We start from the raw sequence: 10,992 nt of genomic DNA on the forward strand, positions 1-10,992 counted from the left end.
TAGTATCATTCAGGAACAACCAATTAAACCTTGACATTCATAATCTTCCATCGGTATTCTTATGAATAGGAACAAGACTCTTAGGATCTCCCTCCATTGGTAGGGGTCAGGACCCAGCTTCGAACACAGGGCCTATGTTGTGGTGTTGGCCCATGGCTTCCCTGAAAGCCCAACAACCTTCAGCAATGGCAGGTTACCAACACTTTTCAGCCCTGTCTTTTAGACCCAGGATGGTCACCTTGAAAAGAGAACAAATGTAAAACCGGCAGACATCTGAAAGTTACTGGGTTTTTTTCTGTGTCGTTTTATTTATTTATTTTTCCTGTCAGCCTTTGAGGCCCAGGAACCTAGGTTCGGCTCTGGGTCCAGTGGCTACAACCCAGCCTAGAGTGATCAAAGCTGAGGCAGAGCTGCCATTGAGCTTGACAAAATAAAAATACATACATGCATACATACATATATACATAGATACATTAAAAATACTTAAATATTTATGAGGCTACTTGGCGTATTCGAGCCATTTTTTCTGCCGAGCCTGGGATTTGAACTTAGGGTCTGGGTAAATCTGCATTACTGTAGGGGATGGGAAAACTCACAATGCTGGAAGACAAGAAAGACAGGTCTGTTCCCAGGGTCTGAATTCAAGCCCTAGCACTGGCAAAAATAATATTCGTATACATTTTAAAAACATGATTTATATTTACATATGCATGTTTATGACATATTGCATTTAGTGTAGGTATTCATTTTATTTTGTTTTTTATTTATTTATTATATATTTTAGAGAGTATGATTATATGTATAACATTATTTACATCCTATTAAATAGAACACAGATTTGACTATGTATTATACATCATTCCTGAGACCCAGGACTTTCACTGATAAGGAAAACAAGTGGGACAATTGGCTTCTTCTACCATGATTAAGTTCTTGGCAGTTCTGTGATTTGAACTCTGGGCCTAGAAGGCCCACTTCATGAATGTGTCAATATTAGCACACCAGTCTGATGCAAGTGAAGTTGTCAGGCAAATTTGAGGACCTGAGATAAAGCCCTAGGAGTGGCCAATATATAAACAGATAGATATGTATACTGCAGGGTGTGTATTTACATATGTATATGTATCTATAAATAAAGTTATAGAGAGAGACAGATAGACATTTATATAGATTCTACTGTATAGTAATGTCTATATCTTATTTTTATATACTCTATTATTATGAATTATTTGGTCTAAAATTATGCCTCCATTAATTAATCACAGTGGGAGACAATAAAATATTAAATTAATCAATGACCTATATTTATTGCGTACAATCTTATACTACAATGACTAGCTAATTAGTAGTTCAATTGGTACATTACAAAGATCAAACTCAGGGCCTTGGTTTCTGGGTTGGGCTGAGGCTTCACTGACAGCACGCCAACCTTCAGCCATGCAAGGTCATGTACAATTTTCAAGCCGAGTCATTGAGATCCAAGATGATCACAGTGCAAAAGAAACAAAGGTAAAACTGTTGTCTAAAACTTCCTGGTTTTTCCTCCTCCATCTTGGTTGGTTTATTTTTTTTGTCAGAGCTGGGAGTTGAACACGGGTCCTAGGATCCCTGGATCATCTGTGGGTGTAAAAGCTGCACCCCAGCCTAGGATAATCAAGGCTGAGGAAGAGTTGTGGTGACCAGAGTTCAAGCTACTTTTTTGGAGTTTGCCACTCCAAAAATGTTAAGGTCCTGGATAGGAATTTGGGCCATTTTATCTGCCATACTTGTAATTTGAACTCAGGGACTGGGTAACTCTATTGTGCTCTGGGTGATGTGAAAGCTAACCTCCTAGAAGAAAAAAAAATCCAGAGCATTACCCAGTGTGTGAATTCCAGCCCTAGAACTGGCAAAAATATTATTTATATACATGTATAATATATATCAAATACATGTAGTTGCATAGATATTACATATTGTACCTAGGACACAATATTAACACAGAAAGGAAATCAGGTCAACATTGGCTTCTTACTCCACCTATTGACTTTGGCACTGCTGGGATTTGAACTCAGGGCCTGAAATGCCTAATTCATCAAGGGGTCAGTTTAAGCACAGCAGCCTCAAACAAATTCAATGCCAGGCAGTTCCCAAGACCTGAGTTCTAGCCCCAGGAGTGGTCAATATATAAATAGATAGATGTATAAATTGCTGCAAATACATGTGTGTATATATATATATATATATATATATATATATATATATAGAGAGAGAGAGAGAGAGAGAGAGAGAGAGAGAGATGTATATGTGTATTCCACTGTACATTTAAATATAAATATATTATAGAATGTGAGATGTCTGTATATTATTAAATGACATTTAACATATTACTAATAATTATTAGGTATTAAATTATTCCTCCATTTAATGAAGTATCATGGATTAAGGCACCATAAAGTATTGCTTTGTGTAAATGAAGCTCAGAGTCAATTTCTAGGCTCATAGTTCAATCCTCAGGGTCTGCACTAAAAAGAAAGAGCCAGTAATTCCATGTGTCTGTGTATATATGCATTTATTTCTATCAGTGAACATCCATAGTTATTAGGAAAAATAGCACCCAGCTAAGAAATTTGTTTTGAATAGAATGATATCATAGCACAGAGAGTGCTTTCAAGATAGTGCATGTCCCTGGTCAAAAAATTAAGACACTGGCTTGGAATTTGCACCATATTTCTGGCAGGCCTGGGATTTCAACTCAGGGTCTGATTAACTCTTTGCACTGTAGGGGAGGGGAAACACACCATCATTGAAGACAAGAATTTCAGACCAGTTTCCAGGGCCTGAATTCAAGCCCCAGCACTGGAAAAAATAATATTCATACATGAGATCAATTTGCATACATGTGTTTACTCCCTATGACATTTATTACACTTATTTATTTTTTATTTATTTTATTTAGAATTATTACATATATCACATTTATTTCATTTATTACATCTTATCACATGGATTTATTTGCATATGGATTATACATCATCCTGAGACCCACAACTTTCACAGAGAAGGACAAAAATGGGTCAAAATTGGCTTCTGACTCCACATATAAACTTTTGGCCATGCTGGGATTTGAACTCACAGCCCACAATGCACAAATCATGAATTGGTCAGTTGTAAAACAAAAGCCTTTGGCAAACTGAACTGCCAGCCAGTTCTGAAAACCTGTGATCAAGCAATAGTAGTGGCAGATAGATAGATAGATAGATAGATAGATAGATAGATAGATAGATAGATAGATAGATAGATAGATAGATAGATAGACGTGTAGTTTGCTATGTATATGAGAGAGAATGTGAGAATATTGAATTATATGTATTATTAGTTATTAAATTATGCCTCCTTTTAATGAAGTATCATGGTTGAATACTTATTAAAGCATTAATGTAAAAGTAGTCAGTATTCCATAATTGGGAGAATCATACCATGTTGCTAGAATGGAAGACATTATCCAATACTTTTTGTGTGGCATTATATAAGAGAGTTATTAACTAATTGCAAATTTAATTGTTACTTTTATAACATTTTATTAGGCATTCCCATGGATAGGAATGATTTTCTCAAGATCTCCCTCCATTTATAGGTGGCAGTACTGTCACTTTAACTCCAGGCCTGGGTATTTTACTTTGAAATGCAAACGATTGGAATTACACTGTGAAGATTTCAGATTGTCAGGATGAAAGAAAAGAATGAGAAGGAAAGAAAGCCAAGTGTCAGTGGATCCTACCTGTAATCCTAGCTCTTCAGGAGGCTGAGAGGTAGAGAATGCCAGTTTGAATTCAGCCAGGACAGGAAAATCCACCACACTCTTATTTCTGAGCGATTACAGGAATAAAAAATCCCCATGAATGGGGCTATGGCTCAAGGGCAGAGCATTAACCTTAAGCACAAGAACTCAGGGACAGGGCCTAGGCTCATAGTAAAACTCCCAAACCTGGCAATTAAAAAAAAAGCCAGTAACAACATGTCTCCCCATGTATGTATGCATGTATTTCTATTGGTGAAGGTCCAGAAACCCTATAATGAAAGACATCCAGCTAGGAAATTTGCTTTGAATAAAATGATTTCATAGCACAGAGAGAGTTTTCAAGACAGTGCATCTTCCGGGCCTCCTCTCACTGTTCCCATTGTAGCCTGAGGTTTTCTCCACATCGGGGACTGCTGGAAGAAGACTTCCTCATTATTGGAACAGGCAGACAAAAGGCCACACTCCTGTAGAGCTGAGTGACAAAAAACTCTTTCTAGGCCAATTAGTGAGGAGTGTGGGTGGGCTCTGGTGGCCAGGAGAAAAAGGCCTCTTTGTATCTCAAGCTATCTCTCTGCCGAGAGCTCTGTTGTGACAGGAAGACTTCAATTGTGCCACCTCCCCTAGCAGGCCAAGTTCCCTGCACTTATCCTGTATTTGTTAGACTATGTTCCAGTGCTGAAATAACCTGATACAATTAATTCAAGGGTCCTTTTGGCAGACAACTAAGGAGCTGAATCTAATAAAATGATTCATTATTGACAATGATGCTTTCCTGGGTTTCCAGAAGCTTGCTAAATCAAAGTACATGTGTAATATTACTATGCTTCATGTCATCTTGGGCTGGTGAAACTCATCATGTTTTGAAACTTTGACCTCTCCTAGTTGGGCCCTGGGTGGCTGTGTTTCAGGGTTGAACACAGGACCTGGATACTGACCATGAGCTCAGAGCAGAAGCTCAGTGCTTTATCATTTCTTGTCACAGCTTCACTTCTGTTATCTGTGTGTGTGTGTGTGTGTGTGTGTGTGTGTGTGTGTGTGTGTGTGTGTGTGTGTGCATGTATGTGTGTTCATACACTTGTCCTGGAGCTTCAACTCAGGACCTGAATACTGTACCTGAGTTTCTCCTGTACAAGGATAGCACTGTACCACTTGAGGCACCCAGCCACTTCAGGCTTTTTTCTAGTGTAGTACTAAGGAATCAAACCCAGGGATTCATACATGCAAAGCACTCTACTCCTAAGACACATTCCCAGCACTCTACTTCAGGTTTCTTTCTTTCTTTTGTTGGAAGTTGGAGGAATTTAAGTCTAGGCCTGGGTGCTGTCCTTGAGTTCTTTAGCTAAAGTCAATCACTCTACTACTTGAGCAACAGCACCCCTTGAGGTTTTTGGTGGGTCACTGGAGAGAAGCGTCTCAAGGAATTTCCTGCCCAGGCTGGCTTTGGACCGTGATCCTCAGCTCTCAGCATCCGGAGTACCTAGGATGACAGGCACAAGTCAGCAGCAACTAGCTTCCACTTCAAGTTCCTAAGTAGTGAATAGGAGATAAAAGTCTCATGGGACCTTTTGTGTCTGGGATAGTTTTGAACCCAGACCGTCAGATCTCAGCTTCCTGAGTAGACAGGATGACAGACCTCAGCTACTGCACGCATAGACTGTAACACTCTGTTGCAAGTGGGTCCTTGCCTCCTTGTGGTAGGGCGCTACCCATGATCCCCACAGGTAAACGTCAGTGGCTAGGCCCTGAGTTCAAGGTTCATGATCAAGAAATATAATACAAAACAATTGTCTGCAGGAGACAACTCACTAGAGTTAGGTACATACATAATTTTGGCCATGAAATGGTGCCACAAGTTTCTCATCTCCACAATCATCTTACTTGTGGAGCTCTTACAAGAACCAGATGAAAAAATGCACTCCAAGAAGTACTCAGCACACAACAACTCATGAAATACTCATCACATAGCTGTAGCCCAAATAATATCATTAGAATTAGGATGCTTTCATCAGTATCATCATTCTTTCAGAAACGCACCACAAACCGTCCAAATTTAGATTTTGGAGGGGTGAGTTTTTTTTGGGAGGGGAGTCAGCCACGGGGATTGCACTGAAATGTTGGGGGTACTGTCTTAAGGTCTTTTGATCAGGCTAGAACTCTGCGACTTTAAGCCACAGCTCAGAGTTTCACAGACTTCCTGCCAAGCTTAGGTTTTAAACCCACCAGTGTCAGATCTCAGCCCCCTAGTATCTTGGATGACGGGATGAGCAAGCCAGCAGCATCTAGTTGATGGAACTGGGTTGCAGCGGTTTACCTCTGTCTAATTCAGGTTAGATGGCAAATGTCAGCACTAGATTCCCAGCTTGCTCTGTGATGAGGTATTTGCAGCACTATGCATATATAGTTGCAGTCAGAACATTCTATATTTTCCTTTTTTAATTTTTGTTTTGGTGCCAGTCCTGGCTCTTGAGTAAGAGTCTAGACACAGTCCCTAAGCCTTTATGCTCAAAGCTAGTGCTCGAGTGTTTGAGCTACAGCAAAACTTCTGGATTTTTCTATTCAAATGGTAGTGAGGAATTGAACCCACGGCTTCGTACTTACTTGGCGAGCACTCTACCACGGAGCCCCAGTAGTCACAAGTGTATAAACAGATAAATGTGTAGATTGGTAGACAGACACACAGATAGATAGATAGATAGATAGATAGATAGATAGATAGATAGATAGATAGATAGATAGATAGATAGATAGATAGATAGATAGGTAGATAGATAGATAGATGTAGATATATTTAATGAGAGATGTCTTTAAATTATGAAATTCCATATATGATATTTCTATCAAATATTGCCAATTAAATTATTCCTTCCTTTTTTAAGTATCATGATTGACTACATAATAAATTATTAATTGAAAATTAGTCAATGTAGTATACCTGTTGTGTATAATTTTCTAATATAATTGTACACTAACTACTAATGTAATTGTTACTTTTACAACATTCCATTTGTACAGATGTCTATTGGAAAGCGTTTCTTAGAATCTCCCGACAGCCATTCGTTAGTGGGAGTCCCAGGATTCAAGATCCAGGCCTAAGTTGCCGATTTCGGCTTGGCTTCCCTAATAGCCTGCCAAACATCAGCAATGTAAGGTCATGTACATTGTCTGGGCATTGTTATTTAGACCCAGGATGGTACAATACAAAGGAAAAAAAGTGTAATCACCTCATTGAACTTCTCAGTTTTATTTTTTTCCTTTTTATTTTTTTTGCCAGCCTTGAGATTTGAACTCGGGACCTAGGATCCCAGGATTGGCTTTGGCAGAGATGCCAAGACCTGAGTTCAAGCTCGGTACTTGGCCTAAAACCAAATAATAATAACAATGATAACAACAACAACAATAACAATAATAATATGGCCTTGACTTGGTATTTGCACCATTATACTGGCAGGCCTGGCATTTAAACTCAGAGTCTGGGTAACTCTGTGGCACTGTGGGTGAAGGGGAAGATTGCCTTCCTTGAAGGCAAGTTCAGAAAAGTTCCAAGAGCCTGAATTGAAGCCCCAGTACTGGAAAAAATGATACTCATATATGAGATCTATTTGCATACATGGGTTTACTCCATATGACATTTATTACCCTTATTTGTTTAGTATTATTGCACATAAATCATTTATTTTATTACATTATATCACATATACTGAGACCCAGAACTTTCACAGAGAAGGAAAAAAATGTGTCAAAATTGGCTTCTTACTCCATGAATACATTATTGGCCATGCTGGGATTTCAACGCACGGCCTAAAATGCCCAACCCATAAATGGGGTCACAGATTTAGTACACCAGCCTCCAGAAAACTGAGCTGCCAGGAAGTTCTGAGGACCTGTGATCAAGCCACAGTAACGCCAAATATATATACATATATATATATATATATATATACATATATATATATATACATATATATATATAGACAGAGGGAATGTGAGGATATTATTAAATTATATATTATTACAAATTATTAGTTATTAAATTATGCTTCCATTTAATGAAGTATTGAAGAGTTGAAGTAACTCCATTTTGAGGCAGCAGCCATTCTGTCCTTTATGTTAAATTATGAGTGACCCAGAGCAAACATAAATTCCAGGAACTGATTTGTCCATGTTGAAGTTAACCAGAGCTCACATAAATCCCAAGGACAGAGTTATCTGTGGTCACAAACTTCCCTTGCTTCACAGATAACCCCCTGCCCTTTATTGCCCTAGCCCAAATGGTATGATAACCCCCAGCCCTTTATTGCCCTAGCCCAAATGGTCTGATAACCCCCTGTCCATTATTGCCCTAGCCCAAATGGTCTGATAACACCCTGCCCTTTAATGCCCTAGCCCAAATGGTCTGATCACCCCCTATCACCCCTTATCACCCTAGGATGTCCTGTTAACACATCTGGTTACTGTAACTTTGTAGTTTTTGCCTTTATAAGCCCTATGAAATTTCAGCTTGGGGCTTCCTCCTAAGCTCCACTGTGTCGGTGTGTAGGACGAGTCCTGAGCTGCAACCTGACTGAATAAAGCCTTGCTTTTGTATTTCGGAAGGTCCGACTCTCGGTGGTCTTCTTGGTGGGGGTCCTGCGATGGGGGCACTTCAGTATCATCATCTAATACTTATAAAATCATTAATAAAAATCAGTCAATATCCTTAATCATACCATGGTGCTAGAATGGAAGATATAAATTCAATAATTTTTGTGTGGCATTCTAAAGTAGAATCATGAATTAACTGCAAATTTAATTATTACTTTCATAACATTCCATTAGCATTCACATGAATAGGAATGAGTTTGTTAGGATCTCCCTCCATTTGTGGGTGGTAGTCCTAGCATTCGAATTCCAGGCCTGGGAAGTTTACTTCTAATAAACCATTGGAATGACACCTTGAAGATTTCAGATTGTCACGAAAAAAAAGAACAACAAGAAGAAAAGAAAGCCAAGTGTCAGTGGCTCTTGCCTGTAATCCTAGCTCCTCAGGAGGCTGAGATGCCAGGTTGAATTCAGCCTGGGTAAGAAAGACCGCGACACTCATATTTCTTAAGAGATCACAGGAAATCAAAATAAAATAACAACAAAAAAACCCTGAGTGGCCCTGTGGCTCAAGTTGCAGAGCACTACCCTTGAGCAAAAGTCTCAGGGACAGGGCCAGGATGATGGGCATTGAGCAGGTTGGCCATGCCCAGCCCCCCAAACTGGGCAAGCTGGAACAAGCCCTCAGAGAGCACTAAGTCTGAGCAGGCAGCTTGAATAAGCATCTTCAGTGCAATTTAAGAACTGAAGCCACGAAGGCTTTGCCTTGGCTGGTGTGTACAACTGGTGTGTACAACGGGTGCATTATGTCCTGGCACTTCTCAAGGGAAACCACAATTCTTAGACTGTAGGAGTTGTTGAAGGTTGTGGCTCTATACCCTATATCCCTCATTAAGATGTGAGCCTAGGTCTCTGGGGCCTGGTGGCCATCACTCATTCATCATTCTTCATTGCTGAGTCTCAGGCTGGTCCCAAATCCTGGGAAAGATAGGAAATAGCCAGCAATTTCTGTGCCAAAAGGGGTAATCCAATAAATCCCACCATCATAACTCCCATTAGAAGTAAGCCTTGGGCTTCGAATGTGGCTTACTTGTAGAGTGCTTACTTAGCACACATGAAGCCCTGAGTTCGATTCATTCCTACCACAGAAACAGAAAAAGCCAAAAGTGACACTGTGGCTTAAGCAATAAAAGTGCTAACCTTGAGCAAAAAAAGGTCAGGAACATGCCCAGACCCTGAGTTCAAGCCCTAAGATTGGCAAAATAAAACAACAACAACAACAACAGCAACAAAAAAACGTGAGCACAGTGAGACATATTCTTCTGGGACATAGAGGAGGGCCGAGGTTATGGGTAATAGGTAGAGGGCAGGTGCTGTTTGCTCACTCCTGTAACCTTAGCTACTCAGGAGGCTGAGATCTGAGGATCCCAAATGCAAGCAGGAAAGTCTATATGAGATTCTTTTCTCCAATTAAACACCCACAAAGCCAGAAGTAGAGCTGTGGTTGAAGTAGTAGAGTGCTAGTCTTGAGCACAAAAGATCAGGGATAGCATCCAGGCCCTGAATTCAAACCCTATGAGTGGCACAGGCACACGCACACACACACATACACACACATACACACACACACACACACACACACACACACATACACACACACACACACCAAGATAGAGAATTTGACAGTCAACCTGCACAAATTCCACCTCTAGAAACTCAGTATTTTTTAAAAAAAAGATGGAGAAGGGAAGGAAAGACTTGCTCCAGGAAGTGATATAACCAGTGCCAAAATTCCACAGGAGTTCTAAGTTGTGGAACAGGACAGAGAGCCTCAGGCACAAGGTAGAGCATGGGCAAAGGTCCTGAGGTGTGGTGTAGAGCAGGTTGTGTGGATGGAATGATGGTTCTGTGGCTTCAGACAAGTCTGGCAGAACACTGAAGGCTGGGTCAAGATTTGTACTTGAGTCACAAGTAGAGCAGAGGGTGAGGTCCCAGAATGAGGCCCAGGGAAATATTAGCTTGACATTTCACCAAAGACCCCAGCCAATTTCTGTGGCTGGAAGCCTATTTTTCACAGCTCCTGACCCTCAGGCCCTCTTTGCATGGAGGAGTCAGGGCAAATGCAGGGAAGAATTCTTCTTAAGAAAAGCTTCTAGACCAATGCCACCAGTGGCTCAACCCCCGTAAATCCTAGCTACTCAGGAGACTGAGATCAGAGATTGTGGGTCAAAGCCATCTCAAGGGAGGAAAGTTAGTGAGACTTTCTTGCCCATGAACTAACAAAAGCCAGAAATGGAGCTTTGGCTCAAGTGGTAGCATGTCCTCATTGAGAGAAAACTTTAAGAACCTACAGGCCAGACCGTGAGTTCAGGCCCCAGTACTGGCACCTAAAAAATTAAGAAAAGCTTTCAGGAGCTCCTAGTCCACTGTGGTGAATGGACAGATAGGCCAGGCATGGGTGGCTTATGCTGGTCCTCCTAGCATATCAGGAGGCTGAGATGTGAGGATTGCCGTTCAAAGCCAGCCTGGGCAGGAATGTCCGGGAGACTGTGATCTCCAAGGATCCACCAGAAAACCAGAAGCGGCTGAAGTGCTCAGCTGAAGAGCTGAGAGATGGTGCCCAGGCCCAGACT

The sequence above is a fragment of the Dipodomys spectabilis genome, unplaced genomic scaffold, assembly GCF_019054845.1.
Source record: "Dipodomys spectabilis isolate Male_0828 unplaced genomic scaffold, ASM1905484v1 ptg000070l, whole genome shotgun sequence".
In the NCBI taxonomy this organism is placed as follows: domain Eukaryota; kingdom Metazoa; phylum Chordata; class Mammalia; order Rodentia; family Heteromyidae; genus Dipodomys; species Dipodomys spectabilis.